This window comes from Chiloscyllium punctatum, chromosome 34 (genome assembly GCF_047496795.1).
Source record: "Chiloscyllium punctatum isolate Juve2018m chromosome 34, sChiPun1.3, whole genome shotgun sequence".
Lineage (NCBI taxonomy): Eukaryota > Metazoa > Chordata > Chondrichthyes > Orectolobiformes > Hemiscylliidae > Chiloscyllium > Chiloscyllium punctatum.
In genome coordinates, this window is record NC_092772.1 from 70180993 (window position 1) to 70195162 (window position 14170).

The 14170-nt window shown below is 36.3% G+C and overlaps 1 long non-coding RNA gene across 6 annotated transcripts in view; it reads left to right on the top strand.

Moving 5' to 3' along the window:
- The window catches only part of LOC140458926 (uncharacterized), a 53062-nt gene extending 39171 nt beyond the window's left edge, over nt 1–13891 (top strand). For 4 of the 6 annotated variants that reach the window (XR_011953766.1, XR_011953768.1, XR_011953770.1 and 1 more), the window contains 2 exons: nt 7769–7838; nt 10509–11176. This is a non-coding gene — a long non-coding RNA (uncharacterized lncRNA). Of the gene's footprint in view, nt 1–7768; nt 7839–10508; nt 11177–12727 lie in introns of those variants that run through there. The other 2 variants (XR_011953769.1, XR_011953767.1) reach the window with 2 other exon arrangements.
- Nucleotides 13892–14170: the final 279 nt, after the last annotated feature.

Consider the following 14170-nt stretch of genomic DNA (forward strand, 5'->3'; position numbering starts at 1 on the left):
GGTGGGATATACTGGAATATTGCGGGATCCCTGAGGTAATAGTATCCTGGTGGACTGTTCTCCTCGGTCAGTAAACACCACTCTCTTCTGCCATTCAATGTCCACAGGTATGGACCCAGACTATTTCCAGCTTCTGTCAATCTATCACCGTCACAATTACTGCCTCTTCAGCCCCAGCTTTGATGAGATCCCATTTGTGTGGGGAGTGAGAGGGCCCTCGATCTCTACAGAGTCGATAGACAACATCCCACTTTCCTGTTTGAGTTACGCACACCGCTGAGTGGGTCCGAGCTATAACCCACCAGATTCTCTGACTGTCCCAGTCTCCCTGCAATGTACCTACTCCGGAGAGGTTGCCTCTCCTTTTCTTTCTGTCCCAGTCCTGGCTGGAGCATCCTCATGTTTAAATTCAGGTGTTGATGTCAATAGTTGCCATTTTAGAATAAATAGGAGCAACTCCCAGAATGGTCCCTTCTTGAGTGTCACACCTCCATATCTGAATATATTTTGTCATACTCCCAGTCTACATCGGGGCAGGTTTGCTTCATCCAGCTTCCTAGATTCCCTCTCCGACTGCTCTCATTTTAGTAATTGAGGGGGTGAGGGGTAAATCCTTATCGGTAACTGACAAAGATGCTCCGGTGTTAGAATCATGCAAGTGTTGGCCCCTTAACAGCACGTCAATGAATATTCATGGACTATGCATATACCTACATGAACACAAGCCACTCACAATATGAACACCTATCTCCCACTCTGTGCCTACGTTCATTGTCTATGTGCCCTTTCCTGCTTCCCTTGTAACATTGTGGGTCTGATTACTCTCCCTGTACTGCAGCTATTCCCCTGTGTTTCTGTGTTTGCCTCAGCTCTCATGGCCCAATTCAGAATGTGGTTAGAATTATCTCTCACAGAGAGTTCCATATTTTATAATTACAGTTAAATGGGGTCCCATGTCATCTTTTAAATGCATCAAACCGATTTCATCATCACATGTTAGGGTTTGGTAATCCCCTGTGGTCCTTCCACACCTCAGGCTTCCTCTCTGTATGATCCTCGATATTACCCTTGGGTTGCTGAGTCACCAAGGTTCTTTTAGCCCATTCAGCCTGTCCCCGCCCCAGTGTGTCCCTGTAATATCTGTAAAGGCCACTGATCAGCTGTACTCTTGGGGGGAACCGGCTCACACCCCATCCTCTCATTGCAGGTACAGTTTCTGCTGTACACTTCAGGGCATCTTGGGCCGAGGGAGGGTCCGTACATCACCTTCGGTGAGACTGTGTACCTCTACTAATTCATCCATATTGTCCCAATAAGGCCCATTATTACCATTTCTCTATCAGGCTTGTGTTCATTCACCAACATCTGTTATTCAGCAGGTGAGCGGTTCAGGTTTGGTTTCCATCAGTTCCCTTTGTTGCTCCCTGCTGTCTGTCTAAGTTGAGCTTTGATGCCCAGTTGTGCCATAGACACGACCTTCTGGACCTTATAGGGCGGTGGGTCATCCCACCCATTGCCGTCCCTCTGTCCATACGTGGGTGCTTTGTCATCAAACCCGTTCCAGTCAGTGTCACCATCCTCACTGCCTTCTGAGGAGAGCGGGGCACTAGGTACCTCCCCCACTGTAACTACCACCTGGCCCTTTGGCTTTAAGGCCTCCCGTCTGAGAGTCACCACCTTCACTTGTTCCTGTTTCCCATAATAATTCAACACATCCTGTCATTCCTGGATTCAAACAGAGCAAAATGTGAATTTGGTTTTACTTGAAATATTAATAATTTGACATTCACTTTACATATCTATAGAGGTGAAAATTCGACTGTGATTATTTAAGTGAATTTAAGGTGATCATACAATGAAGATAACTGATAGTTAATGACAATGAATGAACTGAATAATATGTGATTATTTGTACAAGTTCTTGCAATAAAAATTCAATTTTATTTAATGTTTGTCACCTATTACACCATGGGCATTGTTATTAGGGAATAAAGTAACGAAGGATATCAGAGAAAATAAATAGACTTTAATTTTAGCTTCACTGCAATAATGAACCAAAACAATATTTGGAAATATGGTTAAACTACATAACAAAGTTTCCAGTGTCATTATTGACATGAAAACTCTTTTAGTTTGCAAGTTGTTTTGAACTAAGAATAATTGAAAATGAATTGTGATTTGGAATACACCATTTAAAATATATTTTGAAGAGAATAATCAGATACATTTTTTGGAGGAAATTAGGAATGGAAATAAATATATATTCATTGATATTAATAGTTTTAAAATGTTGAGAAGTTGACTGGGATTGTTTTAATTGAGAGAGGCTGCATGATCATAAAGACTAATTCACCATTTTCATTGCACTGTTGGTTTCACTAGAATCTGTTGTGGTCTAAGCTCTTGTTGTGTGCAATGGACTGTCATTAATAGCTTAATTAACCTGCGAGTTCCTGATCAGGTTTCCTTTGTCTGTAAGTCAGTCTGTAAGTGAGCAACACACCTCCTTTTGTGAGGGGAAATAAGTGGCAGTTCACACTGAGAATGGTTTCTAGCACACACCATCAGCAGGGAAGGGTTTTTTCTAAAGATTTCCAATCTCTATCTACAAATCTGATTTGTCAGTTTGTGGAGTTTTCAGCCCCTTTGTGCTGAGCTGTTTTTATACAAGCAGTTGGTTCATTCTGTCTTTGCCAAGAATGTTGTTTACTTTTCCCTTTTACTGTGATTCTGCAGGTTAGAATATTCTGTGAGTCAATAGTGTTCAGTAACTGAACATTGAATGATTTTGACTCTAACAGAGCAGTGGCCTTGTTTTCAGCTAATTATTCACTTTCCATTTCCTGGTTGTATTGAATGTTCCAGAACCAGACTCTGAGCAATGTTTCCATTCACTTGTGTTGGAGTCACTGACAGCCACATGGTCAGTCAGTTTCAGCAGTTTGAATTCAATAATCTTCTAGAATTATGAGTCTATTAATGAAATTATTCTCGATTGTCACGAAAAACCCATCTCGGTCACTGATGTCCTTTAGGGAATGAAGCTGCTATCCTCACCTGATCTAGTCTACATGTGACCCCTGACCCACAGCAATGTGGTTGACTCTTACCTGCCCTCTGGGTAAGAAATGCTGCCCATAGCCAGTGGCACCTACATCTAGTGAATGAATTTTCAACAAAGCTCTTAGTCCGGTGTCATGTGAAAAAGAAGCAGAAGGTGACCATTTGGCCTCTCAAGTCCACTCCATCATTCAATAAGGCCAGGCCTGATCTGTTAGTGATTTATATTCCATCTTCCCCCAACAAGAATCTATCAACCTGTGTCTTAAAAATATTCATTGAGCTCACCTTCTGGGGCAGAGAGTTCCAAAGTTGCACAACCCTCTGAGAGGAAATAAATCTCCTCATCTCTGTCCTGAAGGGGTGAATCTAATTTTAAAGCAGTTCTCTCGAGTTCACGTATGACCCACAAGAGGAAACATCCTTTCAACATCCTACTTAACAAACCATTCAGGATCTTAGACACTTCAGTCATGTCACCCCTCACTCTCCCAAACTCTGGCTGTAACAAATCCAGCCTGTCCAACCGATCCACATTTTATTACTGTCACACCGGGTTGAAATGTTGTGTTGTGTTTATTATGCAGTGAATGTGTCGTTCCACTGTGTGGGGTCTAAGAGTCAACGTGAGCCATACTAGCTTTCCTGTCTCACTGTGTTACATATATCTTACATCACTGTGGTGATCCAATCCCTCCCTACCTCATATAACCAAAAAGAATGGCAGAGACAGATCAAGAAAAGTTGTTCAAAAATTTGTTGTTGCCTAAAAGGTACTTGGTCTGTTTGTAGAGATTGCATTGTAATTGAAGTAACCAGTTAATGAAAAGTTACTGACAAAATATTTGAAGCGGAGTTGCTGCTGGTGATGGAAATGCTGCTGGTTGGTATAAGAGAGGGCTGGGGAATACTGTACTGATGAGAAAGTGGAGCAAGGTAACCTTTTATCATTGACAATAAGAAGAGGCAGAGATTGCAGCTAGGACAGTGTTGGAGCTGTTTTGATCTAACAGACATTAGTTTAATATTTATTTGATGTGATTTGGTTGTCACTGGCTAGGCCCAGCATTTATTGCCCGTCCCTAGTTACCCTTGAGAAATTGGTGCTGAGCTGTCTTCTTGAACCGCTGCAGTCTACCTGCTGTGGGTTGACCCACGATGCCATTGGCGTGGGGATTTCCAGGACATTCACCCACCGACAGTGAAGGAATGGCAACATATTCCCAAGTCAGGGTGGGTTAGTACCTTGGAGGGGAACTTGAAGGTAGTTGTATTTCCATCTAGCTGCTGCCTTTGTCCTTCGAGATGGAAGTGGCCATGGGATCCTTGAGTGTTGTTAGGGCGGCACTAATCCAGGCAAGTGGGGAGTATTCCATCACACTCCTGACTTGTGCCTGGTAGCTGTTGGGCAGGCTTTCAGGAGCCAGGAGTTGAATTACTCTTGTAGCCACTGTGTTTGTGTAGTGAGACCAATTCAGTTTCTGATCAATGATTATCCCCAGGATAATGTTGATAGTGGGTGTTCAGTGATGGTAACAGCATTGAATGTCAAGTGATGGTGGTTAGGTCATTTCTTATACGTGATGGTCACAGCCTGCATTTGTGTGGCAGGTATGTTACTTGCCCCTTGTCAGCCCAAACCTGGATATTGTCCAGATCTTGTTGTTCTTGGGGTTAGACTGCTTCAGTACCTGAGGAGTTAATTGGTTATCAATGTTCAATAATTACAAAATTGTGCAAATTCCTTTTTCTATCAAATGTCATGGACTGTATCTTGTGGTCACTCTGATATTAAATTTCGTTATCTCCTTATTTTCTTCCTAATTCAGACACAAATGTTTGAACATCGATCAGGATAAAATTAAATAATTTAAAAACATACGTTTCTACATGTAAACTAATTAAATGAAATACATTCCTTCTGTATTGTCTGCATTTTGAGCAAAAGTCATTTCTTTTCAATCATTACCGAATGGCTCATTTATTGTCCTCAATCCATCAATCCAGCTGTTAGATTTTAGTCTGCAGTTTACCGATCTTAATGATGTCGAATCAACATCAGAGCAAAGTGCTTTTAAAATGTTGAGTCAACTTATTTTTTCTGATTACAACAATTATTATGAAGTCATTATCCTTATAATAATTACAGAATAATTTGTTTGTCATTCTAACATGTATAGTCAGATCCATATTTTAATTTAATCCATTGTTTCATTTAATCCATTGTAACAATACTATTGTATTCAGGTCAAGTATCCCACAATGGAACCAATGATTTTGCATCCAGCATGCTTTGAAAACTGACTTTTGCTCATTTGAATAATCACAGTAATCTCAGCCTTATAAATTCAGAGAACTGTAATTACTTTTCACTGCAATGATTGCTGTTCTTGTCTACACATTGCACAGTCACATAGCAACATTAAATATCTCCTTCTTTGAAGTGCACTGATATATTTTCAAAAATCTATGTGTTGCTAATATGTAACTATTGTTCAGTTCAGTAAGGGGTATAAATGTGCAATAATAGCTCAGTACGTGAACTGATGTGAATATATTGCAGTGTACAAACTCACAATCATTGTGAAAATCAATTGTTGTTTTAACCATGGAAACACAGTTGAATTAATTCAATTAAATTTCACTTTAATGCTCGCATTCATTGTATTTCTAATCACAATGAGAGTGAACTATTTCATGTGACACAATTATTTAAAATTCATGTCACTTTTTTATGGACACAAACTAGAATTAATACCCGTTTTTGCTTTCCCTTACCTATCACAGTCAAGTTTGAATTGTAGAAAGTTAGACTGATACAGCACGGAAACAGGCCATTCAGCCCAAATTGGCATTCCGGCCAGGTTTCCGAAACTAAACTAGTCCCATTTTCCTGTGTTTGTCCCATATCCCTCTGGATGTTTTCTGTCCATGTAACTGTCCGAAAGTCTTTTAGATGTTGTAATTGTACCAGCCGCTGACTTTCCTCTCACATCTCATCTCAATATGCCAAACACACGTTGTGAAAAGAGTTGCCCCTCAGATGCCTTTTAAAACTTTCCCCCTTACCTTAATAACATTTATACTTTAATCAGTGACCTGAAGCAAATAAATTCAAGATATTGTGACCATTATAATCAACAACAGTTGAGAAAATGTTGGATTGAAAAGTAATTCAATTGACACTTAGATATTTTCTAATCAACTCTGAGGTGCTTTGACACATCTCTGTTTAAGGTAGGAATTGAACGCCTGCCTCCTGGTCTATTAGTACAGACATTACCAGAACCCTCCATAATGTTCCCATGCAGGAAGGGCAGGACTATAATCACATACTTTCTGTGGTTACTCACAGGGAAAACTGCTCAGATATTTATCGTGATAATTGGACTAGGATTATATTAGACACTTCCAGTGTGTTATGGATAAAAAGAATTCCTAATTTCTAATAATGATGGAACGAAGCGACAATGATCTTAAATAAATATAAGTCTCATGATAATCAAATAATTCAATATGTTTGTTGCAGTTATTCATACACATAAATTAACATTGACCTGCTTTGTAACTCACATGATTTGGAAACAAAGCATTCGCCATTCAACGTGACTACTCAGCGAAAGACAACTTTCCTCAGTTTCACAAAATTGTGATTTCTAAGAATTCAAGATTTATTGTAAAAGAATAGATCAAACATTTGTTAATTCTGGTTTGTGTACACAAGAAACACATGAAATTTAAATAATGTTTAATGTGAAAAATAGTTAGCTCTTTTGTAATAATCAGAAATATAGAAATGTTAGCATTGAAGTGAAATACAATCAGTACAAGAACGCAAAAAACTGTGGATGCTGGAACTCAGAAACAAAATCAGTAATTGCTGGAAAACAACACAGCAGGTCTGGCAGCATCTGTGGGAAACATTCAGTGTTAATACTTTGGGTCCAGTGACCCTTCCTCAGAATGTATTTTTGCTCACAGCCAATTCAATCCAACTAAGCTTCTGCACTGAAAATTATTTTGCTAAGATTACGAGATTGTAGAGTGCAATATTGTTTGTCAGTTGATGTATTGAGTCATTGTTCCACATCGACAGCTGGATATATTGCATTTAAACAATGATTACCAGTTAGACATTAGCAATAATTAGTTTTAAAATGGCTGCAACCAAATTTAAGGTTGATAAGAAAATCCTTATTGCAATGTAATTGTGCAGTATATCTGAAAAAACTGAAATATTGAAGTGAAAAATAATTAGCCATCTCTTAATTGATAAGGCTGATTAATAATCCTTCCATTAATACGAGAATTCAAATGAAAGAGAATGAGATAGTTACTATGAGTGTTGGGTGAGAAAACTCTGGTTGATTGCAGGTGTGTTGACCTGAAAAGAATGTTAATATTTCATTATGATACTGGCACGAAGAAATAATGGATTCAACTAAAATGTGAATCTCATGATGGTGTGAGAATTGAAATGATAATCAAATAATAATTAATGTTAGAAATCAACACTTAAAATGATTCAATATATTCAAAGCAGTTTGTACTGGATATTCATTAAGATCAGTAAACTGAGAATTAAAATATTGGGTTAATTTAAAACAAAAATCACAACTTCAGAGATTATTCATCAGAATTGTTTTGTCATTGAAAAAAACACATTTATTCAAGAAATTTCCCTCATTTTCTGTCTTTTTTTCCACAGGGATCTGTACTGGAACCCTTCTGGTTACGACACAAATATATAGAAGTGACATGAATTAAAACCTAATTGGGTGAGTTAATAAGCTTGCAGATGATACAAAGTTCAGTGCAGTTGTGAATAATGTAGAAGGTTGTCAAAGAATGCAGCAGGAAAAAGATAAACTGCAGCTATGGGCAGAGAAATTAAAGGTAAAGCTTAATCCATACAAGTGTGAGGTGTCACACTTTGGGAGCTCAAATATTAAGGAAAAGTAGATAGTTAATGGCAGGACCCTGAACAGCTTTGTTTTTCAAAGGGATGTTGGTTTTGAAGACCATGGCTCCCTGAAAGTGTCCATGCAAGTAGATAGGGTGGTAAGGAAGGCAAATGGCATGCTTGCCTTTATTCGTCAGGGAACTGGTTACAAGAGTCAGGATATCATTTTGCAACTTTGTAAGACTTTGGTTAAGGCATACTTAAAGTATTGTATTCACTTCTGTTCGCCACATTTCAGGAAGGGTATGGAGGCTTTGGAGATGGCACAGAGGGCGTTTACCAGGATGTTGCCTGGATTTGGAGAGGCTGCTTTTTTGTGGAGTGGTGGTGGCTGAGGGGAAGAATTGATTGAAGTCTATGCAATCAGGAGATACATAGGTAGCGTTGTCAGTCAGGAAGTTTCTCCCCAGAGTTGAAACGTCAAAACTATGAGGCATGCATTTAAGGTTGGGGGGGGGGGGGGAGTTCAAGGGGCATGTGAGGGGCATTTACTTTTTACACAGGGAGTGGTAGGTGTCTGGAATGAACTTCAAGGGTTGGTGGTGGAGGCAGATACATTAAGGCTATTTAATGTTCATTTAGATAATTTGGACGGATATGGACCAAGGATAGGCAGAAGGGATGAGTTTCTTTTGCATTATATTCAGCACAACGTTACGGGCCAAAGGACCCATTCCTGTGCTGCACAGATCTTTCAGAGAAATCTAATACCTCACTCATACGACATTTTAATCTAATCAATATTTAGCCACTGGTGTCAGAAATAGGAAGAAAATAAGTAGAGAACAAACTTGACGATAATCTAAAGATAGAGTCAATGACATTTACAGAGGTAATTTTTTGATTTTTTTAAATTATAAGATTAATAACTTTGGAGATGTGTTGAAAATATTTGCAGTTATTGATGTGCTGAGCCAAAATTACCCTTTTTAAATTGAAGATTGGCCTAGAAACCTGTTAGAAAACTTGAAAATATTCAGTAAGGTGTGATGCGCATCATAATTTAATCCATTGATTATTACTGCCAATACTACAATAAAAAAAATTTCAGCTCTACACCAAAAAGCATCAATTTCCCATCCAATGCTCATTGGAAATATTGGAATACTACTCATTTCAACAATCAAAGTAATCACAGCCTCATCGATTAAGAGATATCTAATGACATTTCACCAATTTTGTTTATTTTGTTTATTTTGTCACATTGCTCGTTCAAACGGCAATGTGAAGTTTCTCATTAATATTCAGTTCACTGACAGCATATTAATAATTTAGTTATTGCTAATATCTAACCATTGATCAATCCAGTCAGGGATAGAAAAGTGGAAATATGGCTCAGTACATAAACTGATTATTGTGAATATTGATGTATATTTTGATTTGATTTGATTATATTTTTCTTCAACACAAAGATTTATTGTAATTCTGATCACAGTAAGCTTATTTAAATTTGTGACTTTTTTGTAAACAAAAAATAGAATTTACAGGTGTTTGCTCTTTCCTTTATCAATTAGAATACATTTGGAATTGTTGCAAGTTATACATTTGTGGAAGGAAGAGAAGATGTCTGCAGCTAAATAGTTACAGTGAATGACATTTTCTTCCGATTCCATCCGACTGCTAAACATTCTCATTATAGAACATAGAACATAGAACATAGAACATAGAACAATACAGCACAGAACAGGCCCTTCGGCCCACGATGTTGTGCCGAACTTCTAACCTAGATTAAGCACCCATCCATGTACCTATCCAAATGCTGTTTAAAGGTCGCCAATGATTCTGACTCTACCACTCCCACGGGCAGCGCATTCCATGCCCCCACCACTCTCTGGGTAAAGAACCCACCCCTGGCATCTCCCCTATACCTTCCACCCATCACCTTAAATTTATATCACCTTGTAACACTCTGTTGTATCTTTTTCTTTATAAGAAAAACTGCTTTAAACATATTCAGCAGTTGTATTTTTTATGAATTTTCAATAAGCTCATGCCGATTTATCTTGCTTCCAATTATTCTGATATTAATTTGTAAGTAAGAGCATATGTGCTTAGTACCATTATTATAGTGAATTACTATTTCATTCTCAGTCCATTACACAGAAACAGTCGAATTAATTCCCAGCCCAATTATCGGAATGAACACTGGTTAGTTTTCATCTGAGTAATCCCATTGATTATAATCCCAACCTTCCTTGTTGGGACGATAATGAAAGGCACTTGTGTATCTCTAGTAGTGTCTCTCCTAAAAGACCAGATCACCTGATGCAGAGCCATAGCCTTGAAAGCTAGTGCTTATAAATAAACCTGTTGGACTATAGCCTAGTGTCATGTGATTTTTAACTTTGTCCACCCTAGTCCAATACCGAGATCTCCAAATTATTGTTGCACAAAGGAATTCTCGTAATTTTTAAAAGAAAATATGACTTTAATTAAGATCTTTAACACACGATTATTAATCCCTTCCTATATTCTTAAAATATAGTTGCAATTGAAAAAAATGCTCACTGAACACGGCACACACAGCTGCACAAATGTCTTCCTGGTCATCTAATTACTGCTCCAGAGTTAAACCTGAGTAAGTATCTTATTGTTTCTGAGAACAAGAACCACAATAAACATTTGGTGAGCAGTTTCATCCAATAAATGCACTTGATTTCTTACATATCACTTCAGTAATTGCACATGAAATATTTCACTAAAACCAATAACAATGCTTTATTACAAATGAGCGAGGACGCTAACGTCAGCATACATAGCAGATTTCCAATCCAGTTGAAGTATCGCAAAATAAAATGATGTATTTTGGCTTAGTACAACCTGTAGGTGAAAACATTTTGAGCTTGCACCTTTAAAATCTTTATCTGCTTATTCAGAGAAAATAATGAAAGATGGCACTGTAAATTTATTTTGACTTTCACTCATGAAAATACTCATGTGAATCGCTTCTCATTTTCTTCCGAGTTCTGATACAAATGTCGAAATATTTACGATAATAAAACTTTAGGAATAATAAGAGTGTTCTTTGCAAGAACGACATGAAGATGTTCAAGGTCCTCGAATTCCTGTTGAGTAGAATACCCTTCATAAGGGTCTCATTGTCTCGCGCCGATGTTTTTTGTGACTGGTGACTGATGCGTTTTCAAATCATGTACACTGTAGAATGATTTTTTTTAAATTTTCAATTTGTTATGAGCAAAAAAACTGCTTTGAACATGTTGATTTACTTTTTTTACTCCAAAGTTATTTATCAATGTACAATCATCACAAAATTATGGAAGTTCCCTGTATCTTACGTTCACTGTCATACGTACTTTCACTATCTACTTATTAACATCCTACTTCTGACAGGAATATCGAAACATTGGTCATGATCAAAAGTATATAAATTAAAAGTACGTCTCAAGAAGCAAACCAATGGATGGTAACATGTCATTCTTGTAATCCTTCATGTTTGACCCAAAAACAATTCTGCTGAATAATAACTGAAATGCTCATTTTTGTGAATCCATAAAGCTAGCCATTATATTGTATTCCTCAGTTTAACGATCTTAATGAATATCCAATAATCATCACAGCAAAGTGCTTTTAGAATATTAAATCAATTTATTTTTTCAGATTATAATGTTATTTTTCCAGTCACTGCCATTACGATAATTGCACAATTATTGGAGTTAATCTTTCTAACAAATATAGTGAGAATCGCATTTTAATTGCATCAATTGTTTCTGAGTATGAACCCTACAATATAAAAATCAATTTACTGTTCAGCTGAACGATCCCATAATGGAACCAATGACTTCCCATTCGATGCCTCATTGTAAATATTTGATGATTGCTCATTTGAATGATCACGGTAATCTCAGCCTGAAGCGTTCAGAAAACTGTAATGACTTTTCATTAGAATAATTCCTGGTCGTTTCTCCGCATTGTTCAGTGAAATAATCAACTAAGATTTCTCAGTATTCTTAAATTAGAATTTAATAGAATTTTGACAATCCAATTGCTGCTATTATCTAATCATTGTTCAATATAGTTCAGGGTATATCTGTGGAATTATGGCTCATGCATGAAATAATGTAAAGATTTGCAGTGTGTGTTGTAAATATCAATTTTTATTTTAACCCTAACAAAAGTTGAATTGATTTAATTATGTTTCGCTTACATGTTAACATTTACTGTATTTATAAACACGATACAAGTTAATCATTTTTCATGGAACAAAATAATTTAAAATTCTTGTGACGTTTTGAAGTTCAACAAAAGGAGCTAATATCTCTATTGTTCCATGAAATAGTCACAGTACATTTTGAACTTTGGGAATTTGAACATTTTGGGAAAGAAGGGAAGTTGTCTTCGGATGAATAATCATATTGTGTGACAAATTCATTTATTTTCCTATTCATTTATGTTGCAAAAGCATTTTAATTTTCTTTTTATTCTGTGAAAACTTGCTTTGAACATATGGAACTATTTTATTGATTTTTGTTCATCAGTGTACAATGATCAAATGATTAGGCTTCTTTTCCTCTCATGGATCTTCATGAGATTCATATTTAATTAAAGTCATTATTGCTTTGTTACAACTTTACTGTAAATTACTAATTCATTTTGTCAGTTCATTACACACAGGAAATATGTAATTAATTCCCATACAAATTATTACAATAAACATCTGATTTGTTTTCATTTGTGTTGCCACAGTTAGCATGTGACTATGGTCCTACCCTTCCGGGGTGGGGACATTATGAAGGGTCCGTGTGGAGCTCTAACAGTGTCTCTACGACAAGATCAGGAGGAATGATTTCAATTCCCACCTTCAGCAGAGACGTGTCAGAGCAGCTCCAAATATTCATGAGAAAATACCTGGCAGAGATTGAACTGCTTTTCAAAACAACATGAAATATACTTCAATCTGCAGTGCATTTCAATCATCACCATATCTACTACTTATTTTCTTCAGGTCACTAATAAAACGTATCATATCTGCTAGTTCAACATTCCTTGAAAAAGTAATTGAGAATGTTGCAATCTTAAAGTTGGAAGAGTCTAAGAAATGATACTCACTGATTTTTTTTTTCTCTGTTTGAAAGAACCTAGTTCAGACATTTCAAGCACATAAATCCTTATTCTCTAGTGTTATAAAGATGAAAAAATAAACAGTCAAAATTCCTCTTCAGCAAAATAACCAAATGCAACTTCATATTATTCATTGGTCAGTTGATCACCTACAATTGTAACTAAATATTGCAATTCATCTAAATATTGTTATGTGCTTTGAACAAATTAAATTTCTTATCACTATTCATTCTTGAATTGTCAGGAATTTGTTTTTATTTTCCATCCACCAATTCATAATTCATAAGATTGATATGCTTTCAAAATATCGACGTGTTCATTTTAACATTTAATTTGTCTCTCTCTCTCACTTATCTCACTTCATGCATGATAGCTTCAATGCATTTTGCTAATTAACTCTACAAAACTTAAAAATGTTGTTGACTGTGCTTCTTTTGTACGCAAGAAAACAATGAAGGTACACCCATTTGTTCATTAGCTCAAATAACACTAAATTTTAAATTATTGAAAAGACTACACTGGGGGAAAAAGAACGATTCTTCATCTCAAATATCACATTAAATGACACTTTTTTCAAATCGATACAAAATGATTTGTATTTTAATTTCATTATAAGAAAAAAAACCAGCTTTGGAAATGTTAGAATCTGTTCCTTTTACTTCCAGCATTAGTTGTCAATGAACAGTAATCACGTAATTATCAGTCATTTTGTGCAAAATAATTTTCTGTACCAAATGTCATTTATCTGACCTTTTGTTCACAATAGTACTCACTTTCCTGGTCTAATTATTTTCTTCCTTATTCTGTCATAGATGTCTAAACATTTATCATGATAAAAATTAAAAAAATAAACATGACTCAACAAAAAAACCCAATGTTGAACGGTGTCAATTGTTTGAGTATTTTTTATAATTATTAAAGCGACTTTTTATACATTAATTTCCTGTTTATCAATCTTAATTATGACGCAATTGATGTCAGAACAAAGTGCTTTCAAAATATTAAGTTAGTTTATCTATCAATATTCTAGAAACAATTAACAATTACAATAATTACACAGCACTTTGT